This window comes from Stigmatopora nigra, unplaced genomic scaffold (genome assembly GCF_051989575.1).
Source record: "Stigmatopora nigra isolate UIUO_SnigA unplaced genomic scaffold, RoL_Snig_1.1 HiC_scaffold_31, whole genome shotgun sequence".
Taxonomy (NCBI): Eukaryota; Metazoa; Chordata; class Actinopteri; order Syngnathiformes; family Syngnathidae; genus Stigmatopora; species Stigmatopora nigra.
Window position 1 is genome coordinate 84,040 of NW_027551610.1, and position 20,096 is coordinate 104,135.

Here is a 20,096-nt window from a genome sequence, read left to right on the forward strand (position 1 = left end):
ACCGACTCGGCTTGGTTCTACTACAACCACCATGCAAAATAAAGTGCCCAAATGGAGGTCATTTATTCGGGCATAGAAAAACTTCTGAACATCCCTAGATGATATTTTTTAATACAGAATAGTCAAAAATACAACCCCATTCCTATTGGACACACGTTACGGGTGTAGACACAAACCAGAACCGACTGGGCCTGGTTCTAATACAACCACTATTTTTGTCGCAAAATGCATGTTTTTGACACTATTTATGGTGGGAAATAGTCTCAGAACATCTCTGGATCTTTATTCTTACAGAGAATAGTGAAAATACATCCACTCACACCATCGACACTAATTGTGGGTAAAGCACCAACCAGAACCGACTGGGCCTGGTTCTAAACAACCACTTGTAAATAAAGTGTCCAAATTGAGGTCATTGATTCGGGCATAACAGAACTTCTGAACATCCCTAGAATATTATTTTTATAAAGAATAATCAAAAATACATCCCCATCATCATTGGACACAATTTCTGGGTAAAAACACGAACCAGAACCGACTGGTCCTGGTTCTAATACAACCACTACTTTAACCGCAAAATGCCTGTTTTGGACACTGTTTGTGGTGGGAAATAGCTCCAGAACCATCCTTGATCATTATTGTTATACAAAATAGTGAAAATACATCCACTCACACAATAAACACAAATTCTGGGTAAAAGCACCAACCAAAACCGACTGGGCCTGTTTCTAAACCACCACTTGTGAATAAAGTGACCAAATGAAAGTAATTCATTCGGGCATAACAGAACTTCTGAACATCGCTAGATGATTATTTCTATACAAAACAGTCAAGTATACATCCCCATCATAATTGGACACAAGTTCCGTATACAAACACCCACCAGAACCGACTGGACCCTGTTATAATGCAACCACTATTTTGTATCGCCTGTTTTGGACACTGTTAATGGTGGAAGATAGCTCCAGTATCACCTAGAATGATGCCAATGAAAGACTTACTTGAATTGGACGATTTTACACGATATACACAGGAACTATGTGTCTCTGACAGTGTTTGGCAGCAGGGGAACGTTTCAGTTTTTATTGCCTTAATGTGCTTTTCATGGCCTGATAATCACGTTTTGGCCAAGTATGATAGTTTTCATTGTAACTTAATTTCTATCACTTAGAACGATGCCAAATAAAAAACTCACTTGAATTGGACGATTTTACACTATATACACAGTAACTGTGTCTCTGACAGTTTGTTTGGCAGCAGGGAAACTTTTTTAGTTTTTATTGCCTTAATGTACTTTTCATGCCCTGAAAATCACGTTTTAGCCAAGTATGATTGTTTTCATGATAACCTAATTTCTAGCCATGAGAATGATGCCAAATGGATAACTTACTTGAATTGGACGATTTTACACTATATACACAGTAACTATGTGTCTCTGACAGTTTGTTTGGCAGCAGGGGAACATGTAAGATTAGACAAAGTATCTTTGCAAATGCTTGTTCATATTGTATACATTTTTGTGAGTATAACAGCATCGTAGTCATCTTTATGGCTGACATGTCAGCATAAACACCCAACTGTCTGACTGAATAAACAATCTTAGTCTTGTGATTGGGGTGACATGTCAGCACAAATACTCAACTGTCTGACACTGATTAATTACTTTTTGCCCTGCAAATGACTGAAATGTATCTGTCCAAAGTCTTAGTGACAACTGTCAGTTTTTCCTGTATTTAAGACACACACACCGGTCATTCGACTAGAGTTGCAGGAACATCGCGTTGAGCAAAACCCTACTGTAGGAACTCTCACTGTCCACTTTGCAGTCTGGTAATAAATCAATTGGTCCGGGACCAATGAAAGTAGAATGAGAATTAGCAAGGGCTTTATAGTCTTGGTCTGTTAATAGAGTCAGGGACTTAACTAAGACAAAGTCAGGGACTTTTGGTCTTTGTGTGTTCAGAGATATTGGGTTAATCACAAAGTAGAGATCAATTTCGGGTAATTTAGAAAATAATTGTTGTTTAAACTATTAAGTCGGTGATTAATATGGGTCAGAAAGCAACAAAAGGGATGGGTTTATTGTCAGATTGCAAAATGAAAATCGGAGAGTTACCGGGACGAGATATCATGGTCCAGCTTGGGCTAAGCCTAGTGGCCACCCAAAATGGCCTCCGACCCAGGGAATTACAGACCAAAAATATCTTCCACACCACCACATCTAACAGCTTCTACTCTCTCGACATTGTCGGGAATGATTCTGCCAAGGTAGCTGAAAGTCTAAGAGAACAGTCTGAAGATATCTGCCCAGCAGCACCAGGACAGGAACAACAAACATGGCCATTACATGTCACCCTGAAGTTCATGGGAGACCGGACGACAAGTGGTTAAACCAATTCTCACAGTTGCCCACTCAACGAATCATAATTAACCACGTATATGCAACTGACCTAATGGACAACCCATTGCCCCCCGGACACATTGCCTATGGGGATGGATCATCATCAAAAACCCTGATGGAGAAAAACACAACGTATATGCCGTGGTGACTCAAAAAGACAACCTCAAGACAGGACGACTCCCCGGCGACTGGTCTGCACAAGCCGCAGAAATAGTGGCACTGACAGAGGCATGTAGACTATTCCTAGAACAAGACGTGACGGTGGAAAGACACAGCCCAATCCCTGCTGAATTCCTAAGAGAAATGCAAAATCATGCCCCAGAAAAAGAGAAACTGCAATGGGAAACAGAAGGAGCCACTCAGTACAAGAACGGACTCTATGCAGTAGAAAACAAGCCATGCGTCCCACGATCATTGTTTGAAGTAATTGCCAAATTGAGCCATCGGAGGAGCCATGTCTCAACAGAAGGGATGATCAGTACAGTACAACAAACAATGCATGTTCCCAGAGGTCTCCAAACTTACTTCAATTTTTTTTGCAGAAACTGTCTAAACTGCTGTAGACACAACTCTCAAGGCAATGAACGACCCAAGCATGGAACAAGGCAAACAGGAACATATCCCTTCGAGCTTCTGAACATGGATTTCATCAAACTGAACCAAAGTGCTGGACTCGTCGAACAAACCATTAGAACAGTAAAACTCAGACTCAGAAAAACCATGGAAGATACAGGAAAACCATGGCAAGAATGCCTGAGCCTGGTAAAAACTTACATGAGAATCATTCCAACAGCACAGGGATGCACACCATTTGAGGCAGTGAAAGACAGACCCTTCCACTTAACAATGTGGGAAAAAGATCTGGTGGTAGAAGAGAAAGGAGAAACAGAATCCCTCACTAAGTGGTTATGCAAAATGTTCCAAGAAAGAACTGTGATGAATGCAAAATAATCTGCCGACATCTTCTCTGTCTCCCACAGAGGAGGTCCTGTCCCCAGGAGACCTGGTACTGGTCAAGGTGATGAAAAGAAAGTGCTGGTCTTCTCCACGTTGGGACAGACCTCACCGTGTGATTTTGGCCATCATCATCACCGCTCTGTGTTCAACCACATGGGGGGAACGTACCAGAAACTTTGTACACTCCCACTGGAGGAGAATGCCCCACTAGCTAGTTCAGGAAACAATCAGGGGCCCCCAGATCTGCATCCCATTAACCAAGACACCAATCGTCGTTCAAGTCCCTTTGCTCAGCCTACAGCTTACTCACTTGGGATTACACAGGACTGACTCCAGTTATTTTTATTGGTACCTACAAGCTCCCAGAGTCTGAGTGGTCTGGCCAGACACCTTGGACCAGGTCCTCCTCCATACAGGCTACAAAACCATCACATAGCCCCTTTCCAAAGAAGCTACCACCATGACCGCTAACTTCACCAAGTTAGCCACCACCATCAAAGATGGTAAACATATGCTAGAGCTCACGACCAATATCCAACAAAAAGGCTGCATCAACCTATGCGTCCGACCGGACCGACCAGGAAAAAGCCCCCTCTTTACTATCACCATCCGCACTACTAGTCCAGCCATGGTCCCCAAAGTGATTGGTGTGAACCCCTTCGTACAACCATCCGCCACACGCCTACTCAAAATCCGTCCGGCAGGAACACCTAAGCCTGAGTAGATACACCTTATTCTCGCCCATGTCCAAACACAGGAAGAAAACGACTACAACCCGATGATGAGGAACAGTTGGTACAGATACACCGCACTCACAGCCCGCGCCACAACCAATGAGTTGTTATGTCTGTTCCCTCATGCCTACTGCCGTAGCCCAACCACAGCTATGGTCCAACCGACAGAACGAAGAACTCGCCAACCTCACCTACAACTGTATCCTGGGTAATCTGAGAGAATCCTTCCAGCAAAGCTCGACCGCCTACATACCATGGTCGCAGTACCATTAGCAGCTACAGTCAATACCGCAACGTATGTCCAGTGCAACAACCGAACAGACTGTTATCCATCCTGTTTCAACTTCAGCGGACCGGATCCGAAGACCCCTTTGGACCAAGTTCACGTCACCAGGTGCGCCGAGATCAGACACATTCCTTCCCAATCATGGACAGTACTGGACCAAATATGGTGGCTCTGCGAATGGCAAGTGTATATGATCATCCCCACCAATACAACTGAGCTCTGTGTCCCTACATCTGCATCCGACCACACGTACGTTCTAACAGCAGACTCGATTCCAACTGTCGACGCCAACCCACATCTACCCACCAGGCGTCAACGACGGAGCTTTGATTTCTTCCCCCATGATTCAGTTTGGGGCTCGGATGTCCCCCTCTAATACAAACACTGGTCAGTCTCCTCCAAAATCATGATGGCGGTGTTCCCCAGGGTAGGAACAGCGAAGAACACCCTACGTCTGGAAACCATTGACTACAGATTCCAGGCCCGACACTAATCAATTACTTGTTGCCCTGCAAATGATTGAAACGTATGTGTCCAAAGTCTTAGGGACAACTGTCAGTTTTGGCTGTAGTTAAGACACACTCACTGGTCATTCGACTAGAGTTGCAGTAACATCGCAGTTAACAGGACCCCACTGTAGGAACTCTCACTGTCCACTTTGCAGTCTGGTAATACATATTTTCTATTTAAATTTATCTCACTCTTTCTTAGCCTGCTCCTGAAGTTGTATTTTCAGACCTAGCAAACATTTCAGTTTTTTTGCCCTAATGTGCGTTTCATGCGCTGAAAATCACGTTTTGGCCAAGTATCATAGTTTTCACTATAACTTAACCTAACCCAAACTCTAACCCTAACACTTACCATAACCCTAACCCTAACCCTAACCCTCCCTTACCCTAACCCAAACCCTAACCCTAACCCTAACCCTAACCCTAACCCTAACCCTAACCCTAACCCTAACCCAAACCCTAACTTCCATCACTTAGAATGATATCAAATGAAAAACCGACTTAATTTGGACGATTATACACTATATACACAGTAACTATGTGTCACTGACAGTTTGTTTCGAAAAGGGGGAACATTTCAGATTTTATTGCCTTAATGTGCATTTCATGCGCTGAAAATCACGTTTTGGCCAAGTATCATAGTTTTCACTATAACTTAATTTCTATCACTTAGAATGATGCTAAATGCAAAACTTACTTGGATTGGACGATTTTACACTATATACACAGTAACTATGTGCCTCTGACAGTTTGTTTCGCAGCAGGGGAACATTTCAGTTTTTATTGCCTTAACGTGCGTTTCATGCGCTGAAAATCACGTTTTGGCCAAGTATCATAGTTTTCACTATAACTTAATTTCTATCACTTAGAATGATGCTAAATGCAAAACTTACTTGATCTGGACGATTTTACACTATATACACAGTAACTATGTGCCTCTGACAGTTTGTTTCCCAGCAGGGGAACATTTCAGTTTTTATTGCCTTAACGTGCGTTTCATGTGCTGAAAATCACGTTTTGGCCAAGTATCAAAATTTTCACTATAACTTAATTTCCATCACTTAGAATGATGCTAAATGCAAAACTAACTTGAATTGGACGATTTTACACTATATACACAGTAACTGTGTGTCTCTGACAGTTTGTTTGGCAGCAGGGGAACATTTCAGTTTTTATTGCCTGAATGTGCTTTTCATGCGCTGAAAATCATGTTTAGGCCAAGTATCATGGTTTTCATTATAACTTAATATCTAGCCATTAGAATGATGCCAAATTAAAAACTTATTAAATTATAAAATTTGATGATATTACACTATATATAGAGAGACATTTGTGTCTCTGACATTTTTACACAGTTTTACAAGTTATGACTCCAAACTCTTAATTTACAATTCTGCCTTTATGGATACATTGCATCACCACCCCCTGAGTGGATACCTTACCTCTCACTGTCTTTCACTTACCTTCATTCAGCATGTAGGTGTCAGATCACCTTGTACCTAATGTCTATTCATATTACCTCACCCGAAGTTATTACACAGAAGGGATTGTGTTATGTTACCCCAAGTTTAGAGTCCCAACGGATGTGGGAAACTTACAGCGTCTGTCTGCCAGAGAACAGCAGCTGGAGGGAGACAAAGTTGGAAACCTTCACGTGGTGTCTCCTGAGAGGCCGCTCGCCGCGGCCTGCGAATTCCAACAAATACCACTTAGAGCTGCCAACAAGGAACGTGGCACCCTACGTTTTTCATCCAGCCGGAGATATTTGACTGCCCCTCACCTCCGACTACCCCCCAGATGAACTAATCTGCGTTCCAGTGGCAGCTCTAGCGCTGTCTGAGGGTAATCCTCAGGCGCTCGTAGTGACTCAACAACAACAACAACAGCAGCTGGAACCGATTGTGACCAGGGTGGCATGGGTCCCTGATCATGTCCCTGGCTCTGCTGAGGTAACGAGGGCTGGCAATGTCTTCCAGTGAGGGCAGAGTAGCCGACGATCTTCTGCGTAGTGGTGATACCTTTCTAAATAGCCTTTTTGTCTGCTGCCGTTCTTTCCGCGTACCACCAAATGTGCTTTTTATGCACTGATAAGCACATTTTGGTCGAATATGAAAGTTTCCAAGTGTGCACTTGACCCTGGATGACCTGGAGAGTGACAGTTACTCCTGAAGTTGAACCTTTTTTTCATCCCACAATTCAAGGAAACAATTGCAAACCCTGTTAGCTAGCCTTTCTTATATTTCGCGAGGCGAACAAACAATTGCAAGGCCAACTAGTTAGTCTTTCTTACATTCCACGATCTTTATTCAATTGTAAAACCAGTTTGGCTAGTCTACCTTGCATTCTACGATCTTATCAAACAAAGGTAAAACCAGTATGACCACATGGTGCGACAAGAATAAACAATTATTAAGCCAGTTAGCCAGTCCATCCCACAATTCCCTTCTTTTGTGTCTGTGAAAATATCGAAATATTGAAGTGGCTGTTTCCATGAGCCAGAGAAGAACCAGTCAAGCCATTCTCGTCGTGGAACCGAATCTCCGGTCACAGCTCTCTGCATGTTCCTAATAGCCTGCAGGGCATCATGGACCGAGCAGGACATGCCGGCAGGGATGAAGGGGCAGCACGAGTCTCCCACCATGGCACACACACAGCCCCGCTGGGTGGCCACTCCGTCAAGAGCAGGGCAGCCCTGGAAAATCACCTGGGCCATGGCGACTACCCAGCCTGACTGATGCGCCGACACAGGCCCGGAACCTGCCTTCAATGGTCTTCAAATGCAGGGCGTTCCTTGCCGCTCCCACTCAAGGGAACTGAGCCATTAGGATTTTGGATGAGACTGACCAGTATTTGTGTTTGAGGGACACATCCGAGCCACACACTGGATCATGGTCGTGAGCTCCGTCAATAATGTGCCCAAATGGAGGTCATTGATTCGGGAATAACAGAACTTCTGAAGATCCCTAGATGATTATTTTTATACATAATAATCAAAAATACATCGTCAATGGATACAATTTTTCGGGTAAATTCACTAACCAGAACAGACTGGGCCTGGTTCTAATACAACCACTATTTTAATCCCAGAATGCCTGTTTTGGACACTGTTTATGGTGGGAAAATAGCTCTAGAACCATCCTGGATCATTATTTTTACACAGAATAGTGAAAATACATCCATCTACACATTCAACACTAATTATGGGTAAAAGCGGCAACCAGAACCGACTGGGCCCGGTTCTAATACGACCACTATTTTAATCGCAAAATGCCTGTTTTGGACAATGTCTATGGTGGGAAACTTTATTTTTATAGAAAATAGTGAAACTACATCCACCTACTCAACCAACACAAATTCTGGGTAAATACACCAACCAGAACCGATTGGGCCTTGTTCTAATACAACCACTATTTTTATCGCAAAATGTTTTGCACACTATTGACGGTGGGAAATATTCCCAAAACATCCCTGCATCTTTAATTTTACACATAATAGTGAAAATGCATCCATCTACACAATTGACTCTAAATCTGGGTAAAAGCGGCAACCAGAACCGACTGGTCCCGGTTCTAATTCAACAACCATGCAAAATTAAGATCCATTGGAGGTTTTTGATTCTTGTATTAAAAAAGCCCCAAAACATCCCTGCATGATTATTTTTAAACAGAATAGTAAAATATACATCCCAATCATCTTTGGACACAAGTTTCAGATATAAACAGCAACCAGACCCGAGACAACCCAGTTATAATGCAACTACTAATTTTTATCGCAAAATGCATGTTTTGGAGACTATTTATGGTGGCAAATACCCCTAGAACCATCCTGGATCTTTATTTTTAGACAGAATAGTGAAAAAACATCCACCTACACAATCAGCACTAACTCTGGGTAAAAGCACCAACCAGAACCGACTGGGCTTGGTTCTTGTCAGGTTCATTAATAATTACCTTCGTCCGTAATTATCAATAACTGCAGGAAGACATCTTATTCAATTATTGACATTTAATTAAATAGAAATGGATACAACAATGGGTAAAAGCCTCCGAAGGGGAGAGTCAGCAAGTGTCACCTTACAACTTCCGAACGTCTCCTCGAATAGACATTTTCGTCCTATTCTTATGGTCACAAGTTACAGAGTTGTTGATCATTCCATCACGTATGAGTAAAAACAACATCTGGGACTACAATAACAATCAAGGTATTTTACTAATAACAAAAACAGGGACTAGACCTAACAACATTTAGATTAGAGTAATTATACAACCTCCTTGACCTAAGAATCATATAATATAATCATAATCATATAATCGTTACATACAGAAAAACCCGAAGTGTACGGTTACATAACGATAACAATATTCTTGTTATTGTCCGAATAGCCCTGTCCTCGTCATCAAGGGCCCACCAAATCTCAAGGACCGAGATTGGGTGGATTGTTTGTATAACCATCCTGGAACAGGCTGTCTAGGTTAAAGATGACTTGGTGTGACCTCAAGACTTTTGAAAAACAGAAAGAGAATGATTTAACAAAGTAATGAATTAATACAGAGAAAAGAAAGAGAATGATTTAATAAAGAAATGAATTAATATAACTATTATAATAGTAAAACAGAATAAACCCAACAGTTCTACTACAACCACGATGCAAAATAAAGTGCCCAAATGGAGGTCATTTATTCGGGCATAGAAGACCTTCCGAACATCCCTAGATGATAATTTTTTATACAGAATAGTCAAAAATACAACCCCATTCCTATTGGACACACGTTACGGGTGTATACACACACCAGAACCGACTGGGCCTGGTTCTAATACAACCACTATTTTTTTCGCAAAATGCATGTTTTTGACACTATTTATGGTGGGAAATAGTCTCAGAACATCCCTGGATCTTTATTCTTAAAGAGAATAGTGAAAATACATCCACCCACACAATCGACACTAATTGTGGGTAAAGCACCAACCAGAACCGACTGGGCCTGGTTCTAAACAACCACTTGTAAATAAAGTGCCCAAATTGAAGTCATTGATTCGGGCATAACAGAACTTCTGAACATTCCTAGAATATTATTTTTATAAAGAATAATCAAAAATACATCCCCATCGTCATTGGACACAATTTCTGGGTAAAAACACGAACCAGAACCGACTGGTCCTGGTTCTAATACAACCACTACTTTAACCGCAAAATGCCTGTTTTGGACACTGTTTGTGGTGGGAAATAGCTCCAGAACCATCCTGGATCATTATTGTTATACAAAATAGTGAAAATACATCCACTCACACAATAAACACAAATTCTGGGTAAAAGCACCAACCAAAACCGACTGGGCCTGTTTCTAAACCACCACTTGTAAATAAAGTGACCAAATGAAAGTAATTCATTCGGGCGTAACAGAACTTCTGAACATCGCTAGATGATTATTTCTATACAGAATAGTGAAGTATACATCCCCATCATAATTCGACACAAGTTCCGTATACAAACACCCACCAGAACCTACTGGACCCTGTTATAATGTAACCACTATTTTGTATCGCAAAATGCATGTTTTGGACACTATTTATGGTGGGAAATAGCCCCAGAACTGTCCTGGATCTTTATTTTTAGACAGAATAGTGAAAATACATCTACCCACACAATGGATAAAGCACCAACCAGAACCGACTGGGCCTGGTTCTTAAAAACCACCACTTGTAAATAAAGTGCCCAAATTGAGGTCATTGATTCGGGCATAACAGAACTTCTGAACATCCCTAGATGATTATTTTTATACAGAATAATCAAAAATACATCCTTATCATCATTGGACACAATTTCTGGGTAAAAACACCAACCAGAACCGCCTGGGCCTGGTTCTAATACAACCACTATTTTAATCGCAAAATGCCTGCTTTGGACACTGTTTATGGTGGGAAATAGCTCCAGAATCACCTGGAATGATGCCAATGAATGAATTACTTGAATTGGACGATTTTACACTATATACACAGGAACTATGTGTCTCTGACAGTGTGTTTGGCAGCAGGGGAACGTTTCAGTTTTTATTGCCTTAATGTGCTTTTCATGGCCTGATAATCACGTTTTGGCCAAGTATGATAGTTTTCATTGTAACTTAATTTCTATCACTTTGAACGATGCCAAATAAAAAACTTACTTGAATTGGACGATTTTTCACTACATACACAGTAACTGTGTCTCTGACAGTTTGTTTGGCAGCAGGGGAACTTTTCAGTTTTTATTGCCTTAATGTACTTTTTATGCCCTGAAAATCACGTTTTGGCCAAGTATGATTGTTTTCATTATAGCTTAATTTCTATCTTGAGAATGATGCCAAATGGATAACTTCCTTGAACTTACTTGATTTTTCACTTTATACACAGTAACTATGTGTCTCTGACAGTTTGTTTGGCAGCAGGGAAACATGTGAGATTAGACAAAGTATCTTTGCAAATGCTTGTTCATATTGTATAAGTTTTTGTGAGTATAACAGCATCATAGTCATCCTTATGGCTGACATGTCAGCATAAACACCCAACTGTCTGACTGAATAAACAATCTTAGTCTTGTGATTAGGGTGACATGTCAGCACAAATGCTCAACTGGCCGACACTGATCAATTACTTTTTGCCCTGCAAATGACTGAAATGTATCTGTCCAAAGTCCTAGTGACAACTGTCAGTTTTTCCTGTATTTGAGACACACACACTGGTCATTCGACTAGAGTTGCAGGAACATCACGTTGAACAGGACCCTACTGTAGGAACTCTCACTGTCCACTTTGAAGTCTGGTAATAAACCAATTGGTCCCGGACCAATGAAACTAGAACAATAATTAGCAAGGGCTTTATAGTCTTGGTCTGTTAATAGAGTCAGGGACTTAACTAAGACAAAGTCAGGGACTTTTGGTCTTTGTGTGTTCAGAGATATTGGGTTAATCACAAAGTAGAGATCACTTTCGGGTAATTTAGAAAATAATTGTTGTTTAAACTATTAAGTAGGTGATTAATATGGGTCAGAAAGCAACAAAAGGAATGGGTTTATTGTCAGAATACAAAATGAAAATCGGAGAGTTACCGGGACGAGATATCATGGTCCAGCTTGGGCTAAGCCTAGTGGCCACCCAAAATGGCCTCCGACCCAGGGAATTACAGACCAAAAATATCTTCCACACCACCACATCTAACAGCTTCTACTCTCTCGACATTGTCGGGAATGATTCTGCCAAGGTAGCTGAAAGTCTAAGAGAACAGTCTGAAGATATCTGCCCAGCAGCACCAGGACAGGAACAACAAACATGGCCATTACATGTCACCCTGAAGTTCATGGGAGACCGGACGACAAGTAGTTAAACCAATTCTCACAGTTGCCCACTGTTAGACTATAAATATTTTACCTGACTCCAATTCCTTAACTCTGTAGTCTCCAGTCTAACAATGGAGCGTGTTCAGCATCGGAGGAGACAAACCAGGGTTGAGCGAGTTTATCCACAGATGATTTATTCCATTCAAATTGATTCATACAGAGCTCCGGGTCTCCCTCCCATAGAATAAGCCCGCTGAGTGTTGATGTCCCAAAGCGGAGGATAGAAAAGACATTGTCCAAACCCGCGTTTGCCCAGTTATAGTCCAACAAAAATGCATATTCATTCGCTGATTAATAATGAGATGTGGGCTGGTCCAGGGCCGCTGTGAGGGGGGGTTTCTCTGGGCTTCACATCTTCCAGCCTTGAATCCACATCATCCAGACCTCTGTCTCCGCTGGTCCTATAAAGTCCCGACCCTCTGCCCTGCTCTTAGTTCCTCTGCCCTTTGAAGTCCTCCATCTGGTCTCTTATCAGTGTGGATCCCACCTTGAAATAAGAATCTCAGGAAGAGCCTTTTGTTAACATTATAGTTGAGGAGTCTCAGACCCATCCTTCTGTTCATATTGTATTTGAGTTGGGAACCAGTGGTGACTCTAAAACAAGACCGCCACAACAAAAGGAATGAGTAAAATGTGATATCAAAATGAAAGAGCTATACTAAAAAGAATGAGTAAAATATGATATCAAAATGAAACAGCTATACTAAAAAGAATGAGTAAAGTATGATATCAAAATGAAACAGCTTTACTAAAAAGAATGAGTAAAATATGTCATATTCTTCATTCCCTCTCTTGGTCTCCTAAAGAGACCAGATCAACAACACCACACAGGTTAGTGTCAAATGAAATGTAAAACTATATTAGTATAAAAACAAAGAAGCACTACATTAGTATATCCATGAACACGTGCCCAGCGGGGGGTCCAGAGGGGTCAGTTTGGCGCAACTGGACATACTGACCTCTAGGGCCTGGTCCCACTGCTTTATCGATCAGTCGAGTGACTAGAGTACGAGCTAAGGGGAAGATACAACAGCTACAGAGAATAAGCAGAGTAATGAGCACTCCAGCAGATATGAGGATGTTGCCTATCAAACCTTTCCAGGCACCAAAATAATCCATCCATTGGTCCCAGATTGAGGTGTCCACACCTGACTGATCGGCCATCTTATTAGTCAGGGTTCGGAGGCCTTCTAAAGCTTTGGTGAGACGTCCATTTGGAGCAGTGTTATTAGGAATGAAAGTACAACAGGCATCACCAAAGATAGCACACACACCACCCTTCTCAGCCAATAACATGTCTAATGCTATACGATTTTGGAAGGCCATGAGGGATGTTGCCGCTAGCTGGTCACGTACCGCCTCTAACAACTCAACCGTGTAATTGCCAAGTCGCTGGACATTGTAATGAATATAATTGATGCGATCAACATTTTTGTTGGGAGTTACCCAAATTAGAATACTTTCGAATCCCGCTGAAACCTGATTAGCAAGTTTATACTCATTAGGAACGCCACGGGGGACGCCTATGGCGTCAATATAGGTGGGATCGGAGTTACCCATCCAGGTGTGTGGTGCTCTCTTTTGGCGATGCAAGACCTCCTTTAGGTTTGGAGGTAACCTTATTTCAGCTGTGAGATTCACTGAGGAAACAGAAACAGGAAGTAACAGAGACACCACAGAACACACACCCGCAGCATTTGTGGGCAATCTATCATACAACTTATCACTTCCACACCATAACCAGATGTCAGCTCGGGATAAGGGGTATGGTACCGGAAAGAACATGTTTGATACACACCAGTCAGACGGAATGCTTCCCAATGATGTTCCAGTCCCTTGTAATTTGAGGCAGGTAAAATTTTGGCGTGCTACTGATTTGTCAAAAATTGGTTTTTCTTTGTTCTCTCGGGTAAGTGGGAATATCGAATCGTATTTAGAGCACTTAAAGGTTGGATTGGTGTTTTTTAGGAGGTTCACAATACATTCTTTATCAATTGGGGCCGAAATGATACGGAGTACGGGTCGGGCACCCATACATACAAGACAATCATTTCGGGTTTCGCTGGCAGCTTGTTCCGCCATTAACAGCCAATTGTTAGATAACGCTGAAACACCTGTAGTCATTCTAAACCACTCGTCCACTGATGGTTTGCCATGAATTATCTGGACTTTACTCAATCTAGGGGATACAAATGACGGAATCACCTTGCCGGTTGTCGCCTGAGTAATATTGGGGTTTTTACATATCCCCACTGACCAGCATGGATCGTTGTCCGAACACCATTCACACAGGTTCAGGAAGCTACACTTTGTGGACCATGAAGTCCAGTCCCCCTCCCTCCACAGAGGTAAAGTGCCTTCCGACTCATTTATCCTGAGATACAAACCAGAATTATCAACAGAAAAATTTGAAACCCTCTTTTGCCATTCTTAAGCTATTTTTGACCAGCCATAAGTACCAGGTGACCAGCGGGTCGACTGATCCATTACAAAGGTGTGTGCCCAATTACCCCTTGTGTCCTGGTACGGCCTAGCATCAATATACCATTGGTATCTGTTTCCCCAATCCGAACCTCTTCCATTATTTGTTGAGTATAACGCTGCGTATGGAATAAACATGCGAATTTCGAACGTACCGTTGTAACAAAACCATAGCCTATTGTCATATAATATCCTTTGATTTACTGTGTCCGTCCATTTTCTTGTTCGACCCGGGGCACACGGATCATAGCTTACCAGCGAAAAATTCCCAAACACTACTTTGGATGGGCGTCTTCTAAGACCTCCATACCGTACTGAGGTTGCAGGTCTTTTAAATCGCTTGTGTACCAATGGTGTCCCTTTCGTTGGAGATGTCAATGTCATTGGAGCCGCATCCGTCTGATTGTAGATTGCCCAACAGGTGTATGACATACACATATGAAGTGCTCCTTCAAAAAATAACAAGAGAAAGATTAAAACAATAATCACTAAGCAAACACATCCTATACAACACTTCCCTCTCTTGGACTGGGTTAAGCCCAGTCCAGAGCAGGAACTAGGTTTCATGCTTAGATATATGCGTGTCCGGATCCCGGGAGAATCAAAAGTCCCCTTTGGAGGATCCTGTGGTGGAGTGTGTAGTTATGGGTTAGGTGGATCCACAGGTCTAGTCTGGGAATAATGAAAACACTTCTTTCCCTTATGTTCAAGTTGAACCGCCTTTGATGTACGTGCAGTCACTTTGAAGGGACCTGTCCACTTGGGCTCAGAACACTTCCGGGATAGAACTTTGAGAAGAACGTGGGTTGAAATTGTGGGTTCCTCCTGTGGGTGATCCCGTGCAGCCGCAGTAGTCCCCTCCACCTGTGCAGAAATACTAGATACCAGAGAATGCAATTGAGACCAATATGCTGCGTGTGAGAGATCGGGTAACGGTACTTCTTCGTACGGGGTGAGTGAGAAACTGGGACTAGGGCATCAACCGGCCCGTAAGCAATTCGAATGGGGCAAAATTTGTGGTTTTGTTGATGGTTTGACGGATAGAGAGTAAAGCCAATGGGAGGGCTTGAAGCCAAGACATTTTGGTGTTGTACATTATTTTCGCCAATTTCTCTTTCAATGTACGGTTCAAACGTTCAACTTTACCTTGGCTTGTGGGTGGTAAACACAACCGAAACGATGTTTAAGGCCCAGCATGCTTTCAACCTTCTGTAGGGCCTTATTGTTAAAGTGAGTACCATTATCCGATCTAATGAGTGCAGGAAAACCATGTGAAGGAATATAATAAGTCACTAAAGCCTTAATGACTGCTGTTGAGTCCTCTTTAGCACACGGGTACGCCTCTGGCCAATGAGAGAATGAGTCTACAATGACCAGAAGATATCTTTTCCCGTTTGCACGTTGAGTCATGTCCATAAAGTCAATGGTGATCTCAGCCCCTGGCCAGAGGGCTGGATGAAAATCACCAGGTCTGGGTTTAAGGGTCGGTTTGGCGTTAAAAAACATACATGTCTTACAGTCGTTAACGTGCCGCCACACAAGGGAAGACAAGTGTGGGTGCCACCAGTTAGTCAATTTAGTCATCATCGCCTGGGGGCCCACATGAGCAGGTGAGTGGGCCTCCGTCAAGACAGACACAGATAATGGTCCCATGGGAATTACCGGACATCCCGTGGGACCCACCCATACACCATCCACACGTTTCACAGCACCCGCATGCGCCCACACAGTCCGTTCCCCCGGAGAAGCAGACTGCTGGCCTTCCAGAATCACATCCACAGAAAAACTCTCATGCACCGGCTCTGAGTGAAGGTGGTCCGATGTCAATACAACCATATTAGAAGGATTATCTACCCCGTACCCCGCTATTGATTTTGCTAATTGATCAGCCGCATGATTACCCCTAGATGCAAACGATGTAGATTTAGAGTGACCAGGGACTTTAACAATCGCTAATTGAGACGGAAGTAACATGGCTTCGCGCAAACGCAAAATGATATCTTTGTGTGCAATGATTCGACCTTTGGCCGTGGTGTAAGCATTGCGTTCCCATTCAGGGAGGTCAATGACAGCGGCCGAAACGGCATAAGCCGAGTCACTATAAATAGTAACTGGATGACCTGTTGCGGTCTCCAAGGCCAAACAGAGTGCCAACAGTTCAGCCGCTTTGGCAGACTGGTTAGTGGTCTGTATAGAAGATGCACAAGGCACGAAGTCATCCCCCTTGCTCTCCACTACGGCAGCCGCCGCACAGAGACGTCCTGAATGGTCTCTCCAACAACAACCATCTGTAAACATGATGCGACCAAATGTAAGCGGTTTAGTATTGAGATCAGGCCAAACGTACCTTTGGTGATTAACCCTCATAGCACATTCATGTGGTCCTAGCTGAATGTTATCCGCCATATTGATACCTGTGTGAACGTAATTGATGTTTGGAGCTGTGAGAATACGTAAAAGTCTAGACTGTCGAAGCGATGATAAGGTAAATGCTGATGAAGCCACATACGCCGATACCCCATGATCAGTCAGAACATATATGAGATGTCCCATCACTGTATGAGCTGTTTTAAGAAGCACTTTAGCGAGCCCTGCTGCATAACGAGTACACTCTGGTTGACGAAGCTCAACACCATCTAGTGTTACGCTACAATACATCAATACCCGCCTAGTCATCGAAACCTTCTGAAATAAAACAGCATTTACTGTAGTCGCCGAATTAGACACATCAAGATGAAAAGGTTTGTCGAAATCAGGGTTGGCCAGGGCAGCCGCAGAGGCCAGTTCTTGAACCAGAGACACAAAGGTTTCATCTGCTTCTTTCGTCCAATCAAGTTGTGCTCTAAGATTCTTAACACCTTTGTCTTTTACCAGAACGCGAAGTGTATGTGTCTTGTCCACATAACATGGTATATAGGTCCTATTGTAGCCACAGAGACCCAGAAATGACAACATGTCTTTGACGGTTTGGGGCCTGGAATGAGACAAAATGGTTTTTCGATGTTCAGGTGACATGGACAGTCCTTTGGCTGACACAACACGGCCTAGAAAAGTTACTTCTCTTCGACAACACCGAAGCTTCTTCTTTGACACTTTGAAACCAATATTATGAAGTTTTAGCAGGACCATCCTAGTGACCGCCAGACAGATTTCAGAAGTGGTTGTCGCAATGCAAAGGTCATCCACATACTGTAAAAGAACAGAGTTTTCAGGTAACGTTAGGTCTTGTAACAGGTCCTTCAGACACTGATTAAAAATACCAGGTGAGTTTTTAAACCCTTGTGGCAGGCGCTGATACTGCATGTAGACACCATGATAGGTGAACGCAAAGTACTGTCTGGCTGAAGGATGCAAAGGTACACAGAAAAAGGCGTTAGCTAGATCAATACAAGTAAACCATTGATACACTGGACTGAGCGAAGTCAACATTCTATGGGGGTCGGGTACTGGTAGGATCGGAGTCAGCGTCGCGTCGTTCACAGGTCTAAGGTCATGTGCCATACGGTAACTCTGTCCATCCGCCTTAAGTACTGGTCGCAATGCCGTGTTCCATCGTGAGTTAGAAAGTTCTATCACACCTGCGTCCCACAGTCCACCTAGAGTGTCTTCCATACCATTGTCCACATCTGGAGTCCATCTATATTGTGGCCTGTGGATGATGGCACTCTCATCTATAAGTCATCTTCTGTGTCATAAAACAAAGTACAATGAAAGTCATCCTTGGGCGGATGGTAAGGCCGGAGTGAATCAACGAATGATTTCCACTGGTGATAAACAAACAACAGTTCCCCAGTGGCCGGAGTTTCAGGCTCAAGACATGACCAATAGATTGTTGCTACCTCAGTGTCTTGTTGCAAGGGACACATCAACCATTGTCCACATGTTCATACTGGTTGCGAACACGGAATCTTTGCACCATTTGGTAAAGTCACTGTGAGGCCATCCGGCGCACATAAGATGGTAGCTCCAATAGACATCAACAAGTCTCTTCCCATTAAATTCACAGGTGTTTGGGGTGAATGGACGTAGGAATGAAATAGAGTCTGTTTTAGGTGGGGTATTTCCGTTTGCAGTGGTCTGGTAATAGGCAGAGCTTGAGGAGATCCCGAGAAGCCGACCAAAGTTATGGTTGAAGAGGAGAGACAACCGGCTGTGAGCGGCATGTTCAAAGATGAGTATGTTGCTCCCGTGTCCACCAAAGCTGATGTTTGGACGCTGTTGATTCTCATATGAAGCATTGGGTCTGCCGTTCCCCTGCTTACCGAGCCTCTCGGGCACCCCTATTCGGAGTGTGGAGAATCCCATGGACTGTGAGGATCATCTCCACCCTGGTAATATTGTCCAGTTGACTGAGCTGGCTGCTATGACCGCCATGGTCTGCCAGTGCCTCTTTCTCCTCCGCGCGTGGGCCGCTGTTGATGTGGTGGCCCCCCCTGTTGTGTTGGGGGTTGCCGCGGGTACTGTCGCTGACTGGGACACTCATGTCTCCAGTGTCCAGGACGGCCACATGTAAAACAGTTGTCTTGTTGGCCCGGTCTCGAGTACCCTTTTCCCCGGCCACCAGAGAAACCACCCCTGCGACCACCGTATCCATCATGGAACTGACCACCATCTCGAGCCCGACCATGGCCCTGGAACATCTGGGCAGATTGGTTTGTCTTTTCCTGTTTAGATTTTTTGGATTCACTATAAAATTTGGAAAGTTGTAATTTTACCAGAGCAGAATTCATATTTAGCGACTCGGCTTTTTCTTTTACCTTCTCGTTATCATACATCTTACAATTGTGAGACAGGTGACGTTTAAACCTTGGTTCATCACCAGTCAACAAGTCAGGGTCCTTTTTCAACTCCTTTTTCACAGGTTCTGGAAGACCCTCGACAACAGCTGTTCGGAATAAGAGGATATTATCTAATCTGCCCGATGGGTGTCGGCCGGTACTATCTATCCAGGCATTAATGCACTTTTCATAGTGTACCAGACCTCCCACTCCATCGATGTATGGAAACACGGTTGGAGCCATGTCATGGGATCTTGGGAAGGTATTTTTAATTGCCGTAAATAAGGCGCCCGATACCTGGGACAATGGGGTTTCGTGTGGGTACCTGATAGTTTCTGCTTCCTCCTCTATCATTTCTAATTGATGATGAGAGCAGGAAGCTGATATGGCCTGTCTCATGTCACCAAGCGTACAATTCTGTCCGCTCATTAGGGCCAAAAACTTCATCAGCCATGTACTTCCTCCATTCGCCATTGGAGGGAGTTGGTCAGCCAATGTAGCCACATCTCTAAGACCAAGCGGTTCAAATATCATTTCTGCTCCCTGAGGGCGTAGGGGATACATACCTCCAGATGTAGCTT